Raw genomic sequence first — 21642 nt, 5'->3', positions numbered from 1 at the left:
GCTGTGGTACTTTGTACTGCCTTCAGTCTCCCCTCCTCTCAATCCAAGCTTGGCATCAGCTAATCACTACTTCCTGGTTCACCTCATCTTTTCTATTTCTCTTTTCAGCCTTATTCTCCTGAATAATGGGCATTCACCCTGCATCTTGGTTGCTCAGTGAAAACAAATGCGCATTTGCCAGAACATGTAAGTTTAACAACCATTCACCACAAGAGACATTGACCGGAGCCCTATAAATAATGTGTCTAAATAATAATCAATCTATCTCCTTTTGGAAATGGAATCCTCCTGCTGTCCCAATAATCTGTGAATTCCTGTGTGTACTTCGGCAAATATAGAATGATGATTCTCTTCTCACCTGGAAAAAGGACCTCTTCCATTCTGGAGGGAAATTAAATCCAATGCTCTTAAATGTGTTAAGCTGTCTGCTTTTGTGCTAATATTTACACAATAGCAGATATGTTGGCACAATTTAGGAAGAGTACTCGGCAGAGGTCATTCCCTAAGAAACAAAGAGCAATACAAGATCAAAGCCAGCAGACATTATTTTGTTTTCTACCAGCTCAATGAAGCATTATTTTTATTTCCACCTGATAACGTGACAACATCGAGAAGCAACCGATGTACCAAAGAATCAAAGCATCTCACACAAGGAAGGAAATAATTGAATAATCAGTACAGTGGCAGCAACTCCAGTTAAACTGGTCATTCTAATTTTTAAAAATATTTATTCACAGGATGTGGGCTTCGCTGGCTGGGCCAACATTTATTGCCCACCCCTAGTTGTACTTGAGAAGGTGGTGGTGAGCTGCCTTCTTGAGCTGCTGCAGTCCATGTGGTGTAGGTACACCCACAGTGCGTTAGGAAGGGACTTCCAGGATTTTGACCCAGCGACAGTGAGGAATGGTGATATATTTCCAAGTCAGGATGGTGAGTGACTTGGAGGGGAACTTCCAGATGGTGGTGTTCCCATCTATCTGCTGCCCTTCTCCTTTTAGGTGGTAGTGGTCATGGGTTTGGAAGGTGCTGTCTAAGGAGCCTTGGTGAATTCCTGTAGTGCACCTTGTAGATGGTACACACTGCTGCTACTGTGCATCAGTGGTGGAGGGAGTGAATGTTCGTGGATGTGGTGCCAATCAAGTGGTCTGCTTTGTCCTGGACGGTGTCCAGCTTCTTCAGTGTTGTGGGACCTGCACTCATCCAGGCAAGTGGGTAGTATTCCATCACATTCCTGACTTGTGCCTTGTAGGTGGTGGACAGGCTTTGGGGAGTCAGGAGGCGAGTTATTCGTCGCACGATTCCTAGCCTCTGACCTGCTCTTGTAGCCACAGTATTTATATGACTAGCCCAGTTCAGCCTCTGGTCAATGGTAACGCCCAGGATGCTGATAGTGGGGGATTCAGTGATGGTAATGCCATTGAACATCAAGGGACGATGGTTGGATTCTCTCCTGTTGGAGATGGTCATTGCCTGACACTTGTGTGGTGTGAATGTTACTTGCCACTTGTCAGCTCAAGCCTGGATATTGTCCAGGTCTTACTGCATTTGGACATGGACTGCTTCAGTATCTGCAATTCAGTAATGCAATTGCATAATGCAATTTATAAATGTCATGCACTACAACCCTCAGCTATGCATGATTTACATATTCAGAACTCGACAAAGCTTTCCTAAGGTTCCAAGACATTCTTGATATTTTACACCAACGGCCAGTGTTTACTGTAGCATGTCACTGATTGTTAGTTAGTCATTAATACACAAACACAGATGTGTTTGAGCTACTTGTGTTTCATTACCAGTTGAGGAAAACAACACTTTAAAAACAAAATCATTCACTGAATGAAGGACAAAACTGATGCTGTACAACATGCCACTTTAACAAATAAGGAATTTGGATCACACTAGATTGATTAAAGTGTTTTGCTGTGAGGCCTTTTCTCTCCATTCTGTCCTCTAAAGTAATTAAGCTGTCACCTATAAGTGAATTAAAGGCCACAATGTCAAAGGGAAGACTCTCCTTATAAGCAGATGTTTTGGTGGAACCTGAATGCTTTTTTTCATCGGCCTCTGCTAATTAACATAGTTTTATTCTGTCCAGCACTCTGACTGTCAATAGGGCAGTAGAACTGGGGTTGCCATCTGTTCAGATTCTATTCTTTGCCCTTTTCAAGGCCTCCTAAGATTTAATCTTTCTTTCTCTCACCATAATGCAGCTCAAAGATACGTTGCTAGGTTATGCAGCCTTTATTAAGGCAGTGGCACGTGCCATCCCCTCAGGAAACTGTTCAAGAGTTACTTGCAGATTAGACACGTGTTACCAAAACAATACGCCTCTTTATTATTCTCTAACTCTTAATACTGCTGTGGACAGCTTTGATAATATTCATTTCAGGACTGTAACACATTCATTTCAAACCACTTTAAAGAACACAAACTGTAGTGACGTGAGCAAGAAAAATACAAAAGAATATGCATTTATATGGTGCCTTTCACAGACACAGGGCAATCCAAAGTGATTTATAACCAATGATGTACTTTTGCAGTGCACTCAATGTTGTAATGTCCAGCAAAGTTCCACTAACAGCAGTGAAACCATAAATAAAGACCAGGTCATCTGTTTTAGTGACATTGTTTGAGGGACAAATATTCTTCCCTTCTATTCTTTGAGCAGTCCCTTGAGACCTTTTATGCTTACTTGAGAGGGCCTCAGTTTAATGCACCATCAAAAAGATAGCACCCTGGACAGTGCAGCACTCCCTTGGTACTGCATTGAAGTGTCAGCCTAGATCATATGCTCAAGCTTCTGAAGTGGGAATCAACTTTCTGATTCAGAGACAACAAAGCTGACATATTATGAATAACTACCTCAACCTCATGTTGTAGAATTTTGACATGCCCCATTTTGCAATCACATTGTGACATTTTTGCTGATTATTTTAAAACCCGGTTTAATTCAATATTAAATGTACTTTTTTGGGCCTAGGTTCTTTATTATGTTCTTTAACTGAACAAATCTGATCTCATAGGGAACAGTAAGCGGGACGCTACAATTGGCCTCAGCAATAGTCAGGATTCCAGTCCAGCAACTGCTGTTGTAATGTGGAATTGTGTAGACATCAGGGGCAGACAGGATCAAATTCGCCTGAAGATCCTCCTGTGACCAAGGAGCCTGTCAACAAACACAATGTAGGCTCCTCCATGAAATATAGCCACTTGGATCAGTGAACAGAGGGGACCGAGCATCTGTTGGCACACCCCAGCTTGATTCAGTGTCTGCAGGGGTGGTGTGGGGAAAATTAGAAAGCATAACAGAAGAAAATGAAAGCCTATCACATAATTTTAAAACAAATAACAGCACTCTAAAGTTCAGTCAGTCATGTCTGGGGCTTTGTAATGTTCACATTGACTGCTGCGTTTGTCGATGTAAAAATAGAGACTGCAACATAAATGAAAATGAAAAAGCATGACATAAATACAAGTTCATTCTTTAATGACTACAATGGCAATAAAAATATTCCCTCATCAGACTGCAACAATCAAGTGCAAAGTAAACCTTTAAGGGAAAAGGCCAACCTTCCTTCTTTTAAAAGGGATCATGTCATTAGGCGTTTTTTGCTTACAAGCTACAAAACCCCTTTGCATGCTGCATTCAGACATGGAATAGCATTAACATGATAAACAATGTTATTACCAGCACTAATGTTGCTCAGAGAGCAATAGTTTGGTTTCATATGGCAAATTACTTTGGTAAATTATAGGGTTACTGTAAATATAAATGATGATGGTTAACTTGATTTATGGAGTAGAGTATTTTTGACACCTAAAAGCTTTTAAATGAAGATCACATTACGAAAACAGTATGTATTTTTTGTGGTTCAATATTTTCCACGTTCAACTCTAATTTTTTGAAGGAGTTGGACATATGTAGCCATGGTAACAGCTTACTGTGTAAACTGTTGCTATAAATCACTTCTCATCTCACATGGAGAATACAGTACTTTTGTCATCCTTTTCACCTTCATCTCGAAAGTAAAACTCATATTATAATGTGCCACTCAGGGTAGTCTGCTCCCCCTCAGGCAAACCCAGCCTTTTGATAAATTGTAGCACATTGAAAAAGATTGGATAAAATCTAATAATGCTTTGACCATCATTCCAGTATCTATCTGATTTGTAGCATTTGAAGCAATAATTGAGCAATTTTCTTTAGTCAAATTAGAATTATTTGGTGGCCCCATTTTCATAATTGAAAATAGATTTATATCCACAGGAGCTGCTGGAATGACAGTAATCCCAGCATAAAATAAACTCTACCTGGTTTGATGAATAAGCTCACATAAACTGAAAGAAAGTTCAACCTAGTTCTCTCTGGCATTCTTGTGCAGGTACATTAACCTAACATGCTATTCCTTAAGCAAAATCAAAAATTACTTCTAAAGTTGTTGTCAGCACCACATGCAGTGAAAACAAACCTTGTTAGGGCAAATATTTGAGAAATTAAAACATGCTAAAATCAGAAGTTATCCTGAATATGTCTGCTTGTACTTTCAAAAATAAAGATTTATATTTTTTGTACAATAATTTGGCATTGGTTATGCTGCAGATTTACAGTGACTTTATTCCAACTCTGTTGGAAAAATCAGCAATATTGGAAGATCGATGTAACATTTTAATTATTAATTAACTTTTTCATCATCATCTGAAGTTTGTTTTGGGGCAGTTAACAATGGGATGTTCTTTGATGTCACTTTTATACTGGGGCTTGTTTAAGTCGGATGTGGGAGACTGGTATCGTGAGTCGGTACATGGCATTTATGCTCCGAAATCTGGTTCCCTGAAGCCAGCGGGAGACAAACTGGGCCCACGTCTTTGCTGCCAGGATAAGGGAGCTGAATGTAGTAACCAGTTCATGGACGTCAGTCTCTTGGAATCTGACCCAAATAATTGGCAGCATAAAAGCAGCTTTATATTTTCAGTTTCCAAAATCATGTATTCCCCTGAATGTCTCAGCTGCTTACTGATGACTCCCTTTATTTGTTTCAGAATCATGCAGATGCCTAGAGGCTGAGGGGAAAAAAAAAGAAAGAGCTTTACACTGTCACAGGAGAGTACATTCAGGCCAGCTCTAAATGACAAAGGTTAACATTCATAAAAGATATGACAGATGGCCACCTTGTAACCCGTTCTCCAATTGCCTGGTGGTTTTATGGAACCATTTGTGATTCACTCCTTCTGTGACAATAAATATGTCAACATGTAATTGTAACTGTTCCAAGTTACGAAAGCTGCAGTAATCATTCTGTTGACCTACCTAAGCAGTCAATATTATCAAAAAAATTGCAACTCTTATACGAACTTAATATTACTCACTATTTTCTTAGTTTTACAAATTGGATTTTGCCAGTGGCAAACAATTGCCCCCCATAGAATCAGTGACATGTATTGCCGTGTCCTGATTTCATAGCCATAGATACTAAAATTGTTAATGATTGTTTAATGGCAATAAATATTGCATTTATTTTATCATCGCACTATGATGCTTTCTTAGATTAATTTCTGCATTTGATTCACAGAAATCAGGCCAAAACATTCATATGTTATCCTGTTGTGTCATTTACAGATCCAGTATAGGAATCAACATGCTGGTGCTGGTGCAGTAAGTCACTTTACATGGTCATAGGCTTGGATTTTAGCCTGGACAAGTGGCAACAGTTGTGAGGTTGGAAAATCCAGAAGAAGATGGTTTTTAACAGCAGCACTTTTCTGTTGGGTTCCAGCCCACAGGCTGCCTGATTGAAAGGCTACAGGCCTTCTTGGCAGAAGGCCTGCTCCCCAGCCAACGAGAGCAGAAAACTTTATTGAGGGAGATGGTCCCCATTAAGGTTTGGGTCCCAACTGAGGGGGGGCGTCCAGGTCATAGTGGGTGGGGTGGTTCAATGGTGGTCAGGGGAGGGGAACAGACAAATTGCAGTTTGGACGTGGGGGCACGTAGCGGTTTACTGGGTGGCTTGCTGGGCCTGAAGGAAACACCCTTCCGTCTCCAGCCCATAAGCTGCGCCTTATGAATCGAGCACCTCATGCCTTCTCACAGCTGTCAGATTTTCTGAGGATTGGAAACTCAGCTGAAATAAGTTATCAATAGAACGATTGTTAAAAAGAAGGTAGGCAGTTTCGCTATAATATTTAAATGACCTACTTATTTCCCATGAATAGATTGGTTGCCTTCCACCACTGCATCCCACCTCTGCTTAAACTGAAAGTGAGCAGGTTCAGATATTTTGCATTTTAACATCTAACACAACCCCATCCCACCTGTTTATGGAAGTTGATATTCAGCCCATAGGGTCTATCCATACATATTAAATTGGTAAGTCAGATAGCTTTATAAAATGCTACCACATTATGGTATTTTTTATAAATAAACCATAAATTTTGTTTCTGTGGCAGTCTGTGGCAATTTAAGAGAATGTGAGCAGATTGACCATGTGATCGTATTACCCAATTGCTGTGTAGCGCGGGCTACAATGCTAATCAGTAGTTTAGAATAGGGCCTGGTTGGAGAAGCACACATTGTTTTCGTGCTCTGTCACTTGTGTAAATAAACAGCATATGCTTCATCTTATATTGGTCTCTGCGTCTGCATTGGTAGATAGGTGTGCAACTGTGTTCACGAGCAAAGCGACCTGACAGAAGGAACATAACAACTGGTGACTATGCAAAACACGACCAGTCAATGACACCAAGGAGAGCCGTGAAAATTCCACTGAGGTGAATCATCCGTGCGATTGTAAGTACAGCCCTCACTATAGCTGTCGAAGGTATCTCCCTTCAGTATGCCACGGTTTAGCCTTATCGAACCATTTGATCAGACCACCAATGACTGGTCACACTATATTCGACGCCTTGCGTTATTCTTTTTGGCCAACAACATAACGGGGGAGGAGAGGAGGTGGACGATCCTCTTATTGACATGTGGCAATAAAATATAAGTCCTAATTCATAGTCTAACAGCACTCAAAGCCCCAGATTCCAAGAGCTTTGATGAGTTGGTAACTCTTACGAAAAGCCACTTCCAGCCAAAATCCTTGGCAACAACACAGTATTTTAAATTTAATTCGAGATGTCGTACCCCTGAAGAGACAGTCACTTACTATGGAGCAGCTTTAAAACAATTGACAGAGCACTGTGAGTTTGGGACATTGATTAACGACATGTTAAGAGGCTGATTAGTATGTGGGATTAATGAAGACGCCATTCAAAAAAGGTTGTTGTCAGAAACAAATTTGGACTTCAGCAAGGTGCTGGAGTTGGTGCTCACAATGAAAGTGTAGTCAGGGATTCAGAAGCAATCAGGGGAGCACAAAAAGGCGCAATCCTTCATGGCGGGATAGAAGCATTGGTTTGAAATGGCGCAGAAACACTGGGCTCCGCGGAGAGGCGGGAAACAGCCAGCATTAACAGACCAGCAAGAAACAATGGTTTAACAGAGAAAACCCACATTAGTAACGGCAGAAATGGAACCAGACAGCCTGCAAGCAAACGACAATTTAAAAGAATCAAGTGTTTCTACTGCCATTGCAATGGGCACATTGTGCGATGTTGTAAAGACAGACTGAGACAAAATTTTAAACAAAAAGATAGAAATAGTGAAATTCACATAATAGAGGAACCAGAAGAAGCAGAGTCAGATATTTACTCGCTACACAACTGAAAAATGGGTAAAACAGCCAATCTACGTGATGATGGAAGTCAACGGAAAACCCATCCGAATGGAGGTGGATACCAGGGCATCTACGACAGTTATAGGGGAACATACATTTAAATATCTGAATGGAGGAGGCCACTCACTAAATATGGAAAATTCAGATGCTAGATTAAAGACGTACACTGGTGAAGACATATGAGTAAGAGGTATATGCAAGGTTCCAGTGCAGGATGAAAATCAGTCTGTTAATCTACCCCTAACAGTGATAGCAGGCAGAGGACCGAGTCTCCTCAGAAGACACGGTTAAGAGAGATTAATCTTGAGAGACCACTGAGATCTCAATCAGAAGCAGGAAATGTTACTGTTTGGAAAAGGGCGTATGTAAAGACTCAACAAAAGGAACTCGTAGAGGTGATGCATCAGGACAGAGTTCGAGCTGAAGTCAGTAACCTCCAAAAAGAAAAGGAAAACCTACTGAAGGATGTTCACATATTGCAAGATTCCCTCAGCTCCCAATTTGTACCACTAAAAAGCTATGAGGAAGAGCAGAAAGAATTGAGCATATCTCTGGCCGAGATGGAGAATAAATTAGCCAAGAAAACATAACAATGCTTAATTCTCCGAAAACAACTAATAAATATAAAAAAAGAAATGGAAGAGCTGAAGAATTAGCTATATAATTATATTTATATAAAAATAAAGAGGGAGGGATGTGGAATCCTGAGGTGCAATACACTTTTATGAGAAGGTGAACAGGTTGACCACGTGACTGTATTACCCAATTACTGTGTAGCGCGGGCTACAATGTTAGTCAGTAGTTTAGAGAAGGCTCTGGTTGGAGAAGCACTTGTGTTAGTGCTCTCTTACTTGTGTTAATAAACAGCATGTGCTTCATCTTATATTGGTCTCTGTGTGTGCAGTGTATGGTAAGCCAAATTCACCACTGGTAGAAAGGCGTGCAACCTCGTTCATGAGCAAAGCGATCCAACAGAAGGAACAGAACCATTTCTGAAATTAAATTTTGCATATTTTGATATCAAATATCTCAGAGAAATTTTGATCTGAACATCCTTTACAAAGATAACTTAGTAGGTTAAGAGACTGAGAATAGACTGATGGCACAATTATTGATATCAAAATGTTACCATGACACAGATAAATTGTAAAGAATAGAATTTGTGTCAAAGTGCAAATCATAACCAAATCCATATACTTTGATTATCTATTTGTGAAATGTGGCTTGTCACTTTAAATTTACTTATGACTAAGAGGATTTTATGCTTGTTGGAGAGGGTATTCATTAATGTCTGGTAATGTGAAATATCATTTCATGGCCATTATTCTCATAGCAAGTATACTCTGATTACAAATCAAGTAAAAATCTGTTAACAACGACTGCTTGCTTTGTTCTAAAATCAATCAAATTGAGGTAAAGCTGGATAACATGGGATTGTGGTTGGCAAATTTATCATGTTAATTTGATAAATTTGGTTCTACACTGCACAATGTCTTTTGTTTTCCCATATCCTAGACTTCAAACAATTCACAATAAGTAACCTATTGGATGGGCAGAACATGTTGTCTGCACTTACTCATCCATTTCAAATTTATATAGTCTTGCTACAAAGTCATCTTCATGTTGCGAAACAGCGATGACAACCAATCTCCTCGTGCAACTGATAACTCGTAAGAACCATGTGGAACTTCACTGAGAAGAATGAAGCAGTGAAGACTGAGTGAAAGATGATGATGTACAGACATGATTGATTTTGGGTTTTAACCCCTAGGCCTCATGAAAATTAGAGCTTTTATTGAAACAGCTGTTATTTCAGTGGGGGGATAAATGTGGGCCAATAATGGCAAAGGTTAGACAGTGTAATCAAACATTGAGATATAGGTCACTGTTTGCTCAGTTCCAAAGCTACCATCGTACACACTACTCCATTCTTTGCCTCATATCTTTCTGATCATATATCAATGTCAGTTTACAATAAGTGGGACCTTCAATGGAAACATATTTTGAAGAACAGTTCTATTCTGTTATTCACATAAGCTTTAAGGTTTCATTCTGGGTTTATAATTAGGATGGCATATACTTTCATGAAAGTGGTTGACGTATTTCCCAACAGAATTGGTTTCAAGCTGTGACAGTTCACTTTATTGGGCTGAGATGTTCATACATCATTGTTTTCTTTCTAGCATCTCCTTCAGTGACTAACAGGTCTCACAGACAGAATCTTGCTTGGGTTTTAAGTGGAAAAGCTGAGGCAAGAAAATTATAGCAAGTGGACTCAACTTCATTTATTCGAAACTTACTGTGCACATTTCTCTGAATGAGATCCTTTGAAAGAATAGTTTATGATCCTGGGGTAAATTACCTTAGTCTGGTTGTTTGTTATACAGTTGATTGACTGAAATTTGAAAGATGTTTTTAAAAAAAACAATTCATAGCAAAAATACCTAAAGGTTGCTGAAATCCAATAAAAGAGAAATTATGCACAGAGATTTTAGTTAACCAAATTACCCTGATATTTTCCTCTCTGCATTAGTTTCAATAAATACTTAAATGTATTGCTTGTAAATGTATTTATGGATTTATTAAAACTAAATGTACAGACAAAATAATCAAGGATTAGAAACAGGAAGTGCTGGAAATACTCAGAGCAGTTCTGAAGAAGACTTAAATTTGACTCGAAAGATTAACTCTTTTTCTCTCTCCACAAATGCTGCCAAGACTGCTGAATATTTCCAGCACTTTCTATTTTTATTTCAGATTTTCAGCATCCATAATAATAATTTAAAATAATCAGTGGTCATCTTCAAATAGGACAATAACGTAAACTTGAATTACTTTCATGGCCACATTTTTCCACTCATCCTAAAATCATTGTATTTTTTTCTGGACTAACTGTCCAAGTGCATCCTCCAGCACCTTCATCCAATGGCCATTCATATGTTTGTGCCTAGGTTGAATGTTGCCCAGTTATTCAACATGGATGGTATCACACCCAAGATTGCGCTTGGCCTCAACTCAATATTCCTGTGTTTTTTCCAGCAGGGATCACAGGATAGCTCTGAGGAGTGGCTAAATTTTTTCATCATTTGCTAGAGGTACTGAGGCCTAATTTTCACTAAATGAGGTAGCGGGCGGGGAAAAAGGATGTTTTACCTGCTGGCTACAATGGTGGCTTTTCATGCCATATCATCCCAATCCTGCCTCATTTGCCTGGCACGCCATCACCTCACCGCTTCCTCTCGCCGGGTGCCATATTTAAAGCACAGCTGCGCGCACACGTCTCAGTGCTTCCAGACCAGGACTGCTGCACAGAAGACGTGGCCCTGGCCCTGCAGCCATTGAAAAGCCACCTTATGGCTGGCAGGTAGAGACCTGCCTGTGAGCCCCCCTAAAAATGATGTGGTGCTGCCTGTGAAGCTTGGTGCTGATGACCGCTAGTGCTGCCTGAAGCAATGTAGGAAAACAAACCTCAAAGTCCCAAGCGAAGTGCAGCTCGCCAGGCGCACATCACTTAGGTACAGTTTGTGCAATACGTGGGCATGATTGCGTCCTTGGATGATCCAGCGTGGGGGATGATTACAGCGAGCTGGGCTTATACTGATATGCCGATATATTACAATGAAGTTCCCAACATGCAGCAGCGGGAAACGCGGCCTGCAATTGACGGGCAGAGCAGATGATTGCAAACTGGTTTCACGGCGTTGTGAAACCGATTTTTGGCCTTCTCATCATACTGTCCACTCACGCCCGTCAAACATGTCCGACTCCAGCAGGCACAGAAAATTCTGCCCATTAGTTTTATTGAGCAAGACAGTGGGAACACACCTTGGGTGGAATCTTAACACAGCAGACCTGAAAGGCAACAGGGAGGCCAGTCATTGAAGCAGGTTCTACCATGGCTTTTTAACTCAGCCATGAAAATAGCATCCTGTTCCAGGTTTCCTGTCCAATCACAGAGAGTGGGTGTGATGACGTCCCACATCTGTCAACAGAAGGGTTTCCAATTAAAGGGACCTCAGCAGGGATCAGAATGTCTGAACTGCACATTGTTACCTGAGGTTTCAGTAACCACTAGAATGGGAAGAAGATCTGGGAAGGTGGCCCTCACTAGGGCCCCTACCTGGAGATCCAGTTACAGGATCTGAGGGACTGAAATGAGGTGATGCTTTCCACGGACAGATGGAAGAGGCCAGCCTCTCTAACTAAGAAGGCGTGGATGGAAGTCAGCAGCAGTAGTGTGGACCCTCAAACCTGGATATAGTGCGCCAAAAGTTTCAGGAGGGCAGCAAAGGTGAGTGGCATCTGACACATTACACAACAGAAAAAATAGCATTTACCCAAAAGATCTGTGCCTTATCCCACACTAGCTGCTTTGTCTAATTCCATCCTTGTTTTATCTCCATTACTTATTATATTTCTCTGTTTCAAGTCAATAGCTAATTATATTTTAGATGAATTTATAGACTCTGCTTGAGGAACAGTTTCTGCTAAAGATCTCCACATTCTAACCATTGCTTGTATGATATTTATTTTTTTCTAACTTCCCCTTTAATTTATTTCCTGATTATCTTACTTTTGTGCCATCTTGCCTATCTCGCTGACCAGCAAAATTGCTATTTACCCCATCATATCCTTCACAATATCGAAGATCAGGTTACCCCCTAACCCTTTCAGTTCTAGTGAAAAAAATGTCCTAACTTCTTAAGTCTCATCCTAATTGCGAACCATCATCCCGAATACCATATGAACAAATCTACAACGCACCTTCTCCATTGCTTTTATATTCTTCCTATAATCGGGTGTTTAGAACAATACACAAGGATCCAATTGCAGCCTAAGTTAGATATTGTACAAGTTCAACATCATCCCTTCACTTTGAATGATATGCCTCAAGATACAAAACCAAGGATTCCATTTGTTTTTTTAATGACTTTATCTAGTTGCTCTGCCACCCTTAATGACCCATTACCTGCACATCAAAGTCCCTCTACTCCTCAACTCCATTGAAAATGTCACGATTAAGGCGTATTTTCTTTACCTATTCTTACTGTTAAAATGTAGTACTTCACAATTTTTTAAACATTACAGCATTTGCCAACTGCCTGACCATCCTCATGGCCTGTCAATATCCTCCTGCAGCCTTTGAGAATCATTGTCACAATTTCCCTTACAACCAATTTGGTGCCATCAGTAATAATAATAAACACTCGCAATACCAAAATTCGAGTAATTTATTTTATTTTTATATATACATTAAATGTATTCAGCCCCGACACAGATCTTTGCGGAATAACACTTGACATATTTTTCCAGTCCTGTCTAATGTATATTCGTTGAGAATGAAAACTAAAATGATAATTTTTAACTGCACTATTTCAGATTTTATTACTATTATAGAAGTTATATGTATCTGAATTAATTGTCCTGAGAAAAAGACCAAAGCTTCTTTAACTAAATTTAAGGAAACCCATGCTCACTCCCAGTAGAAATAATCCCTAAAGACATGATAAATAAAACTAATGGATTTGGAGTGAGGGACCACCCAATGTTGGAAGGAAAATGTCTTCAGAGAGGGATTAATTTATTTTTTTATCATGGGACATCCAATGTTAACAGTGGCATTAGCTTAGATTTTAAAGTGTTCAAATTCTTATTAAAACAAGGTTATCAATAGTAGGTTTTATATTCGACTGAACAGACAATACCCAGGAGCATTTTCGGAGACTGGCTGAACATAGTAATGCACTGTATCAGTCTTTGAGCATGGGTGAAGCTTTCTAGGAAATGTGCCAACCTAAATAAAAGTGGCTCTCAGTGTAATTGAACGCATTATGGTAGTGGAAAAGAAGAGAATTAAATTCTCTTTCCATATCAAAATGTTTTATTTGTTTCTGAAATTAGAACAATAATATGAGCATGTGAGCTAAAAGCAGTGGATTCAACTATTCAGCTCATCTGACTGTCATATATCAACAGATCAAAATGTTAATTTAGATCCAAAATCAAAACAGAAAATGCTAGGAGTGCTCTTCAGATCAGGCAGCATCTGTGGAGAGAGACAGAGTTAATGTTTCAGGTCGATGATCCTAATGATGGGTTTTGATGAAGGGTCAATAATTGTGATAAAATTTATCCTTTCATGGGAACGCTTTTATGCCAAAGGAATGATTAGTTATCTGTACACTATCTTCAGTATGTTTTTTGCTGTACCAGTCGATATTCTTTGATTTGAAATGGTTATCGTTACTTCATTAAGAACATCTTCTTTGTTACTGTTCTCTTAAATTCCTTTCAGTCAAACCTCGGAGTACTGCTGTCTCCTTTTATTGAATGTAAGTATTAGAAAATATAAAAAGCAAAGGGTAATTCCATACAGTCGTGCTGGGAGCAAACTCTGCGTGTTCATTGAACTAAATGGTCATTATTCTCTTAATGCACATTTCCAATACATTAATCTGGACCCGTTTGTTTGGTTGGGATAATACACTGTGACAGCTAACCATCAGGAAATGTACTGAGCGGAACCATCTAATATTATCCTCCTTTTCCCTATTCTGTAAATTCCTCATTCCAACTCTGCAATGTATCTGTCCCCAACTAAAAGGGCAGGCAGCTGTTCTGTTCTCAGGCTTCTACAATTAATACTCTGAAATTGCCACTGGAGAATGAATAAGGGCTGTGTAAGATAGCTTTTCCTACCATTTTCCCGCCCTTCTCCAAAGACCCCTGTTTCTTATTCTTTATCAAGCTAGTCAATGTTCTAAACAAAGCAGACTTCATAATAAGGTCACAGTTATTTTTGGGGGTTTTTACTTGAGGTATTTTTTTCTGGTTCAGCATCTCCGACTATTCCTGTAGTTCTCGCTTCCTGTAGACAAAATATGCCTTTATCTGCTCAATAATTTATAGTTTACCTGAGGATCATTATTATTTTCAACTTGCTGGTTAAATGGCGCACCATGATCTTCTTTGGCCTTAGGTAGTTGTAAAATAAACTGGACTTTGCAGTCAGCAGCGAAACAAAAGCACTTGTCACTGAATGTGAAGAAAGCTGTGGTCAAAGATCTAGCAATCCCTGTGACACAGATTTGCCCTTTCCCAATGTCAGCTTGAATCTGGCGCAAAGTCAAGAGGAGCTCCAGCCATCCAGCAGCAGCGATGCCATCGAGCAGGGCAGGCAGGCAGCCAATCACACTGAAGTATTGGCTTGAATTTTCCAGGCCCATTGGCGACGGGTTTGGAGGAGGCAAGACTGGCAAAATGGCATGGGAAGGTGTCATGGGGGTGCCTGATATCTTCCTGCCACCATGCCATTTTGCCAGGGCCATGGAAGATGGCAGACAAGCCATCCATCAGGATCCAAACTGAGCCACTTAAGGGCCACTTCCTGCCTCCAAGGGCATTTTGCCCATGTCGGGAGGGCTCATCGCCTGCACACGGAGAATGCCGGCTAAACCTTGGTGGCCTCTCGGGGGCTCCAGGGGCCCCCTCCTTTTTGGACACTTCATGGTCCACAGAGGGACTCCCTGCAGCAATGGTCACCCGAGCAACAACGGCGGCGTGTGCCCTTAGCAAACCCCTCCCCTCAACAGTCTGCCTGCCTGGCCCTGGCACTCCCCAGACCCCACTTACCTGACTTTGAGGGTGCACAGCCATCAATACACCCTCATCCTTCAGGTGCAGGCCCAGCAATGGCCACCGCTAGCAGTGGTGCTAGTAAGGTTGCTGAACTGCTGGCCCGCTGAATGGGCTGACAGCTTTCGGGGGCAGGCCGCTGTGATGAATAGGATGGCAGCCCCAGGAACAGCCAGTTAAGTGACTGAGACCAGCAAAATACAGCTCCAAGTCCTGCCGCCTGCTAAAACAGTGCTGTGACCCACTTATAGCCCTAGTGACAGGAGTTCTGCTGCCTACTCAAAATTTCAACCATTCTTACAGACAGCAAACCTGGAAGTAAAAACCATTAAATTCTTTCACTTTAAATTTTAAATCTTGCAGACCTTGAACCCAACCATTGCCCCTTGATGTTCAATGGCATTACCATCACTGAATCCCCCCACTATCAACATCCTGGGGAATTACCATTGACCAGAGACTGAACTGGACTAGCCGCATAAATACTGTGGCTGCAAAAGCAGGTCAGAGGCTAGGAATCGTGCGACGAGTAACTCGCCTCCTGACTCCCCAAAGCCTGTCCACCACCTACAAGGCACAAGTCAGGAATGTGATGGAATACTCCCCACTTGCCTGGACACTTCATGGTCCACAAAGGGACTCCCTACAGCAATGGTCACCCGAGCAGCTCCTACAACACTGAAGAAGCTGGACACCGTCCAGGAGAAAGCAGTCCGCTTGATTGGCACCACATCCACGAACATTCACTACCTCCATCACTGTGGCACAGTGGCAGCAGTGTGTACCATCTACAAGATACATTGCAGGAATTCACCAAGGCTCCTTAGACAGCACCTTCCAAACCCATGACCACTGTCATCTAGAAGGACAAGGGCAGCAGATGGATGGGAATACCACCAACTGAAAGTTCCCCTCCAAGTCGCTCACCATCCTGACTTGGAAATATATCGGCATTCCTTTACTGTCACTGGAACTCACTTCATAACAGCACTGTAGGTGTATCTACACCACATGGACTGCAGCGGTTCAAGGGGGCAGTTCACCACCACCTTCTCAAGGGCAACTAGGGATGGGCAATAAATGCTGACCTAGCCAGTGAAGCCCACACCCCAGAAATGAATTTTTAAAATAATAAATGATCGGAGCATACACATGGGATTAAGGTACAAGTTAAATGTATCATAGACAAGCTTAAATGGAAATTATTTTAAAATATGTGGATTTTCTTACCATAAATGAACTAACTTGACATTCAACAAATATAAAATTACTCTTTCAGGGCTAATGAGGCTGTTTATCAATAATTCTGAATTTAGTACACCATTAAAAACCCAGTTACTCCTCAGTTAACAAGGCATAACTTTTTCAAGGACATTTACAGTGAGACTCAGAGCATAAGAGTAGAGTGTCTCATCAGTCAATGATTTCTAATTGATGTATACTGAAGGGAATCTGTGAAGAAGCATAGAGTCGCTGACAGCAACTTCTGGATTTAACTGCAAATGCGTGGACTCCAGAAGTTGCTGTCAGTTTGAGGAAAATAGTGTATGCTGATATTTCACTACTATTTCTCTGCAAAATTTGGACCTATCATACATGCTAAACAGATTTATTAAATGATAAATGGTTAAGTCAACTGTAACAATAGCAATAACACACTAGAATTTACGGCAATTATAGAGATAGGTATTTTTCCTTGAATTAGCAAACAAAGAAATCACGTTCACTTGACTTCTCATGTAATGTGAGATGAAAATGTAAATATTAATTCATTTGGCAAGCCTTTTGCTGGGCATCCATTGGATCCAAGAATAGTTTTGCCAGTAATCAGCAGTAATCAGAAGCAGCATAACTGTGAATATGATGCCACTCCTAGGACCTCTTTCAGAGTAAAGGATATAAGTAGCAACTTGTGCCATGAAGCTTTGCCTCTGTTGTACAAAAGATCAGTATCTCATTGCTGAGTGAGTTTGCAAGTGTGGCATTATTTTCTAGTTCCTTCTTTCATCACTTTCAGTCATCTTGCTCCCCCAGTTCCCAATGCCCTAAAAGATCAGCCAAGCGACATCTTTGCACCCATGGATTTTATTCCCATTCTTTCTTTGAATCTGGATTTTATCCATCAGTGGTAGTCTAGACATGAGATCTTTCCCTTTCAGTAAAGAAAAAAATCTTTTCAGATAAAGGCAGAATTCAAAAGGAGATGAGATCAAAATAATTTGTGGCTTTGGAGAATAATGGTTTAAAACATTAAAATTATTCTCTTCACCTTGTTTCATGCTTAACTATAAGCCAACCCCTTCATTAGCATGCAAAGTTAGGTCTAAACACAGTCAAATGTATAAGGTATAATGTATAAAAATTATGTCTTACAAATCTATATATCTTATCCAAGTAACGTCAATTGTAAACTTCTTTCAATAGAAGTTGAACCCCAAACTACAAATGTCACTGGTTTCTCTTTTCCATGAGTTCTGAAACCACAACCCACGTCATACAAAATAAAGTAAGGCAAGTGAACTAATGTCTACGGCAGGCTAAGTTTCATTTAATATAACCACTATATTGTACATAGTAAAATCTGCCTATTGCCAAAAAGTGTGAAATAATACTTTTCTTTCATACTTTCTCATTTCTGGCCATTAACAGATCTTAATCAGTTGATTTATTATGTGGATGAAATAGTCTCAGTGACTGGAGGTACATTTAATTTCACATGTACGCATATCCTGCTTAAAGTCTTTGCTGCCAATGACTTTTAAAAGCTGTGCTTTTTGTTGGTCGACAGCCCAGAAGCAGTGGAAAGCTTGTAAACTTTCTCAAAGATTAACTATTGGATCCAAAGGGCAGAACCGTCCCAGATTTGCACTAAGTGCTGTAGCTGGCGTGAAAAGCAACTTATTACCTGCGGGCCACAATGGTGGATTTTCGCACCATATCATTCCCTTCCCGGCACGTCCCACCTCATTAATAATGCATTCGTGGGAAACACGCTGGATCGCTGGCGGGCAGCCTCAGATTTGCCCACCACACCGTGACATCAACGCTTCATCGCTCCGGGTGCCATATTTAAAGTGCACCAGAGTGAACCTACTTCATGTCTACAGACCAGGACTGCTCCAGGCCACAGATGGCCTCGAAAGCAAAAGTGACATCAGCCCTCTCTCTGGGAGGAGGTGTCCTCTTGGCTGGAGGTGAGGATGTGGAAGGGGCTGAGGGACAGGCTGGCTGAGGGCATCGGTTGCTTAGCAGAGCTCCCTGTGAACCAAAGTAGAGATAATTTGTGCATGGCATTGGAGTCACAAACTGCTGGAAGCAGTGGAAGGCCGCTGCAAACTCCCCTACCCCTGCTTTGGCCACAGGAGGGCCACCAGAGTCACCAATCTGGTCTGGAAGGCCGCAGCAGTGGCGGTCAGTGTCAACAAAGCACAAAGGAGGTCAGCCATCCAGTGCAGGAAGAGGATGAAAGTTCTCATCTGTTCCGCCGGGGTAAGGCAACCACCTCATCACTCTCAATGCACACTCCCAAACCCGTCACATGTCCACAGGGGTCTAACGCCTCAAGGGACAAAACCACTAACTCTCACACACACCTTCACATCTCCATCAGGCTCATATCCTCTCGAGCTCACATCCTCATCCCGCCCATGCAGGAGATGCTGGCTCACAACAGCAGGGAGAGGTCCCAGGCTGGGGGTGGAGTAGCCCACATTAGGCCTCTCACTCACTTTGAGGAGCATGCCATCGCGCTGACTGGTGAGGATGTGGACCGTGCCTGCAGCAATAGTGGGGTTGGCGATGACATGAGGATCCTGCACCACATCATCCCTCTCTCAACGCCGCTGTGAGTGCTCTCTCTCTCCTGCTTCTGACCCCACTGCCATGTGCTAATTATCTCTACTTTGGTTCACAGGGAGCTCTGCTAAGTGACTGTTGCCCTCAGCCAGCCAGTCCCTCAGCTCCATCCACATCCTTGCCTCCAGCCAAGATAACTCCTCCTCCATTGAACAGATGAAAATAAACAGCCTAGAAGACCCATCACAGTGCTTACCCACACCCTCAACCAGTGCAGAGACACACATCTCGGTGGGACCTTGATCTAGAGCAGGCTAGGGTTCACAATTTGGTTGTTACCACACACAGAGACATGTTTGCAGCAGGAGGAGGCAGGTACAGCCGAGCTCTCTGGCATTCAGAGGGCTGCTGGGGAAGAGGCATCTGTGAGGTCCGAGTCAGATGATGAGCCTCTGGATTTGGCCTTCCAACTCATCCTGGAGAGTCAGCAGAAGGCAGGGGAACATCACGCAGAGCTGTTGAAAGCCCTTAAAAGAGTGTCATGTGGGTCAGAGGAGTGCGTCCCCCTGCTCTGTCAAGAGGTGGTGCCCACATGCTCACGCATGGAGGTCTCCATTGGGAGGATGGCAGATGCCATGGAGCTCCTGGTCCAGCAGAACACAGAGATGTGCGCAGACCTGCACTCCAGCGCGGTAGCAGTGGCAACGAGAGAGGGAAACGGGCCACCTCGACATCCCTCCAGGTGCTCCATCCCCTCAAGGAGTCAAGCCAGAGCCCTTGGGCACCCGAAGAGAGGAGGAGCAGCAGGTGGACACCTCAGGCCATCCACTCAGAAATTTCAGAGGCTGTCCGCTCTCTCTGAGTCCCCTTTGCCTGTGACCCCCTCAACCTCATCTCTGGCACCACAGGGGAAGCAGCTGGTCTACAGGAGGACAGGCAAAGCAAGCCGGGGCCCTCAAGGCCTCAGCTCGCCAGAGGACGCAAGCCAAAGTCATTAGAGGCAGTAGGACCAACAACTGCACAGGCTGTCTCCACCCGGGCTGCAGATGTCAGGGCAACACCTAGAAGAACAGGTAGGCCTAGAAAATTTAAGAAATCCTGATCACAAGTGGTTGCACGGGTGAACACATTTTGTCACTTTATAATCTGAAAATATATTCACTTTCACTGAATAACGTGTAATGTTGTCTTTCAGCTTCATTTACAGGCTTCGTGAATCCTCCCCCTGCATCCACCCCCTCACTAGCAGTTCAGTTGTATGCAGCCAGTCCATAAATGATTCTGGAGAGAGGAGTGAAGGTATGCGAGGGCATTTTGGAGCCTCGTGCAAGCACTCTCTCACGCATGCAGATCATTCCCACTCACATGCATCTCAACGTCCCGAGCATTTTAAATGCTGCCCACTGGGGTCTCTTTCAGTTGTCCATCTGAGCTGACCTGCATCTCCACCCACCCACTGATCACACTCCCATACAGCACCTGTGCCCATCCTTACTTCTTCCTCCACCCTTACTCCTTCCTCTCCCAGTATTCCCTCCCCCCTCTGAACTCCGTGTCTCAGACACCTTCCCCCCTCCAAACTCCATCCTACCCCAGAAACCTTCCCCCTCCCAACTCCCTCCCTTACACCTTCCTCCCCCTTTACACCTAGCTCCCCACTAAACCCCCACCCCCCCATACTCCCTCCTCCTCCCGTATTCTTCCTCACTCCGGGCACCCTCCTTCCCCCTCCCAACCTCATCTCCCCGACACCCTCACACCCCTACTCCCAACTTCACCCTCCCAATACCTTCACCCTCCAACCTCACCCCGCCAACACCATCGCCCCCCCCCAACCTCACCCCCACCTGACACCTTCACCACCCCCCCCCCGCTCTCAACCACAACCCCCCTTCCCGCCCGGTACACCTCCTCTTCCACTTACACCTAGATCTTCCTCTCCCCCCACACCCCCTCCCCCCTTTGCCAATCATCCGTCCCAGCCCATGGAGCAATCCGTGAAATCCCGAAGTCTCAGCAAAGGTGAAGCTGCTGAGTGGAGACCTCCCACCTTCTGAGAGCTGCTTTGCGGCAGAGCCATGTGCATGAGGACCCGCCCAGCGTGCAATGCACGTGTTTCCCCAGGGTCCAGTAGCTGTAGGCCTCCAGCATCTTCTTCTCCTTGGATATCCGCGATCTGAGCAAGGCCCTAAAGGGAAGTCCCAGCTTCTGTATATCACACTTGTCCAGACATATTCCGGGCCAGCGCGTTTTCCCATTGGCGTAACAGTAAATTTGACGTTTGGGGGCGGGGGAGTCAATTCTGGTCGGCCCTTACTTTGCATCTCAGTAGCAGGATACAAATCGGGTTCACGCCAGCCTCCAGTGGGAATCACGATCTGCCATGGTGGACAACATCAGATGATCCCACCATGATTTCACGCTGGCGTGAAACCGATTTCTGCCCCTCCCGCCGAATTCTCCTCCCCGCCCACCTTGATGCCTGCCACCG

The sequence above is a fragment of the Cetorhinus maximus genome, chromosome 12 (assembly GCF_964194155.1).
Source record: "Cetorhinus maximus chromosome 12, sCetMax3.hap1.1, whole genome shotgun sequence".
NCBI classification, from domain to species: Eukaryota; Metazoa; Chordata; class Chondrichthyes; order Lamniformes; family Cetorhinidae; genus Cetorhinus; species Cetorhinus maximus.
This window is presented reverse-complemented; position numbering follows the sequence as displayed.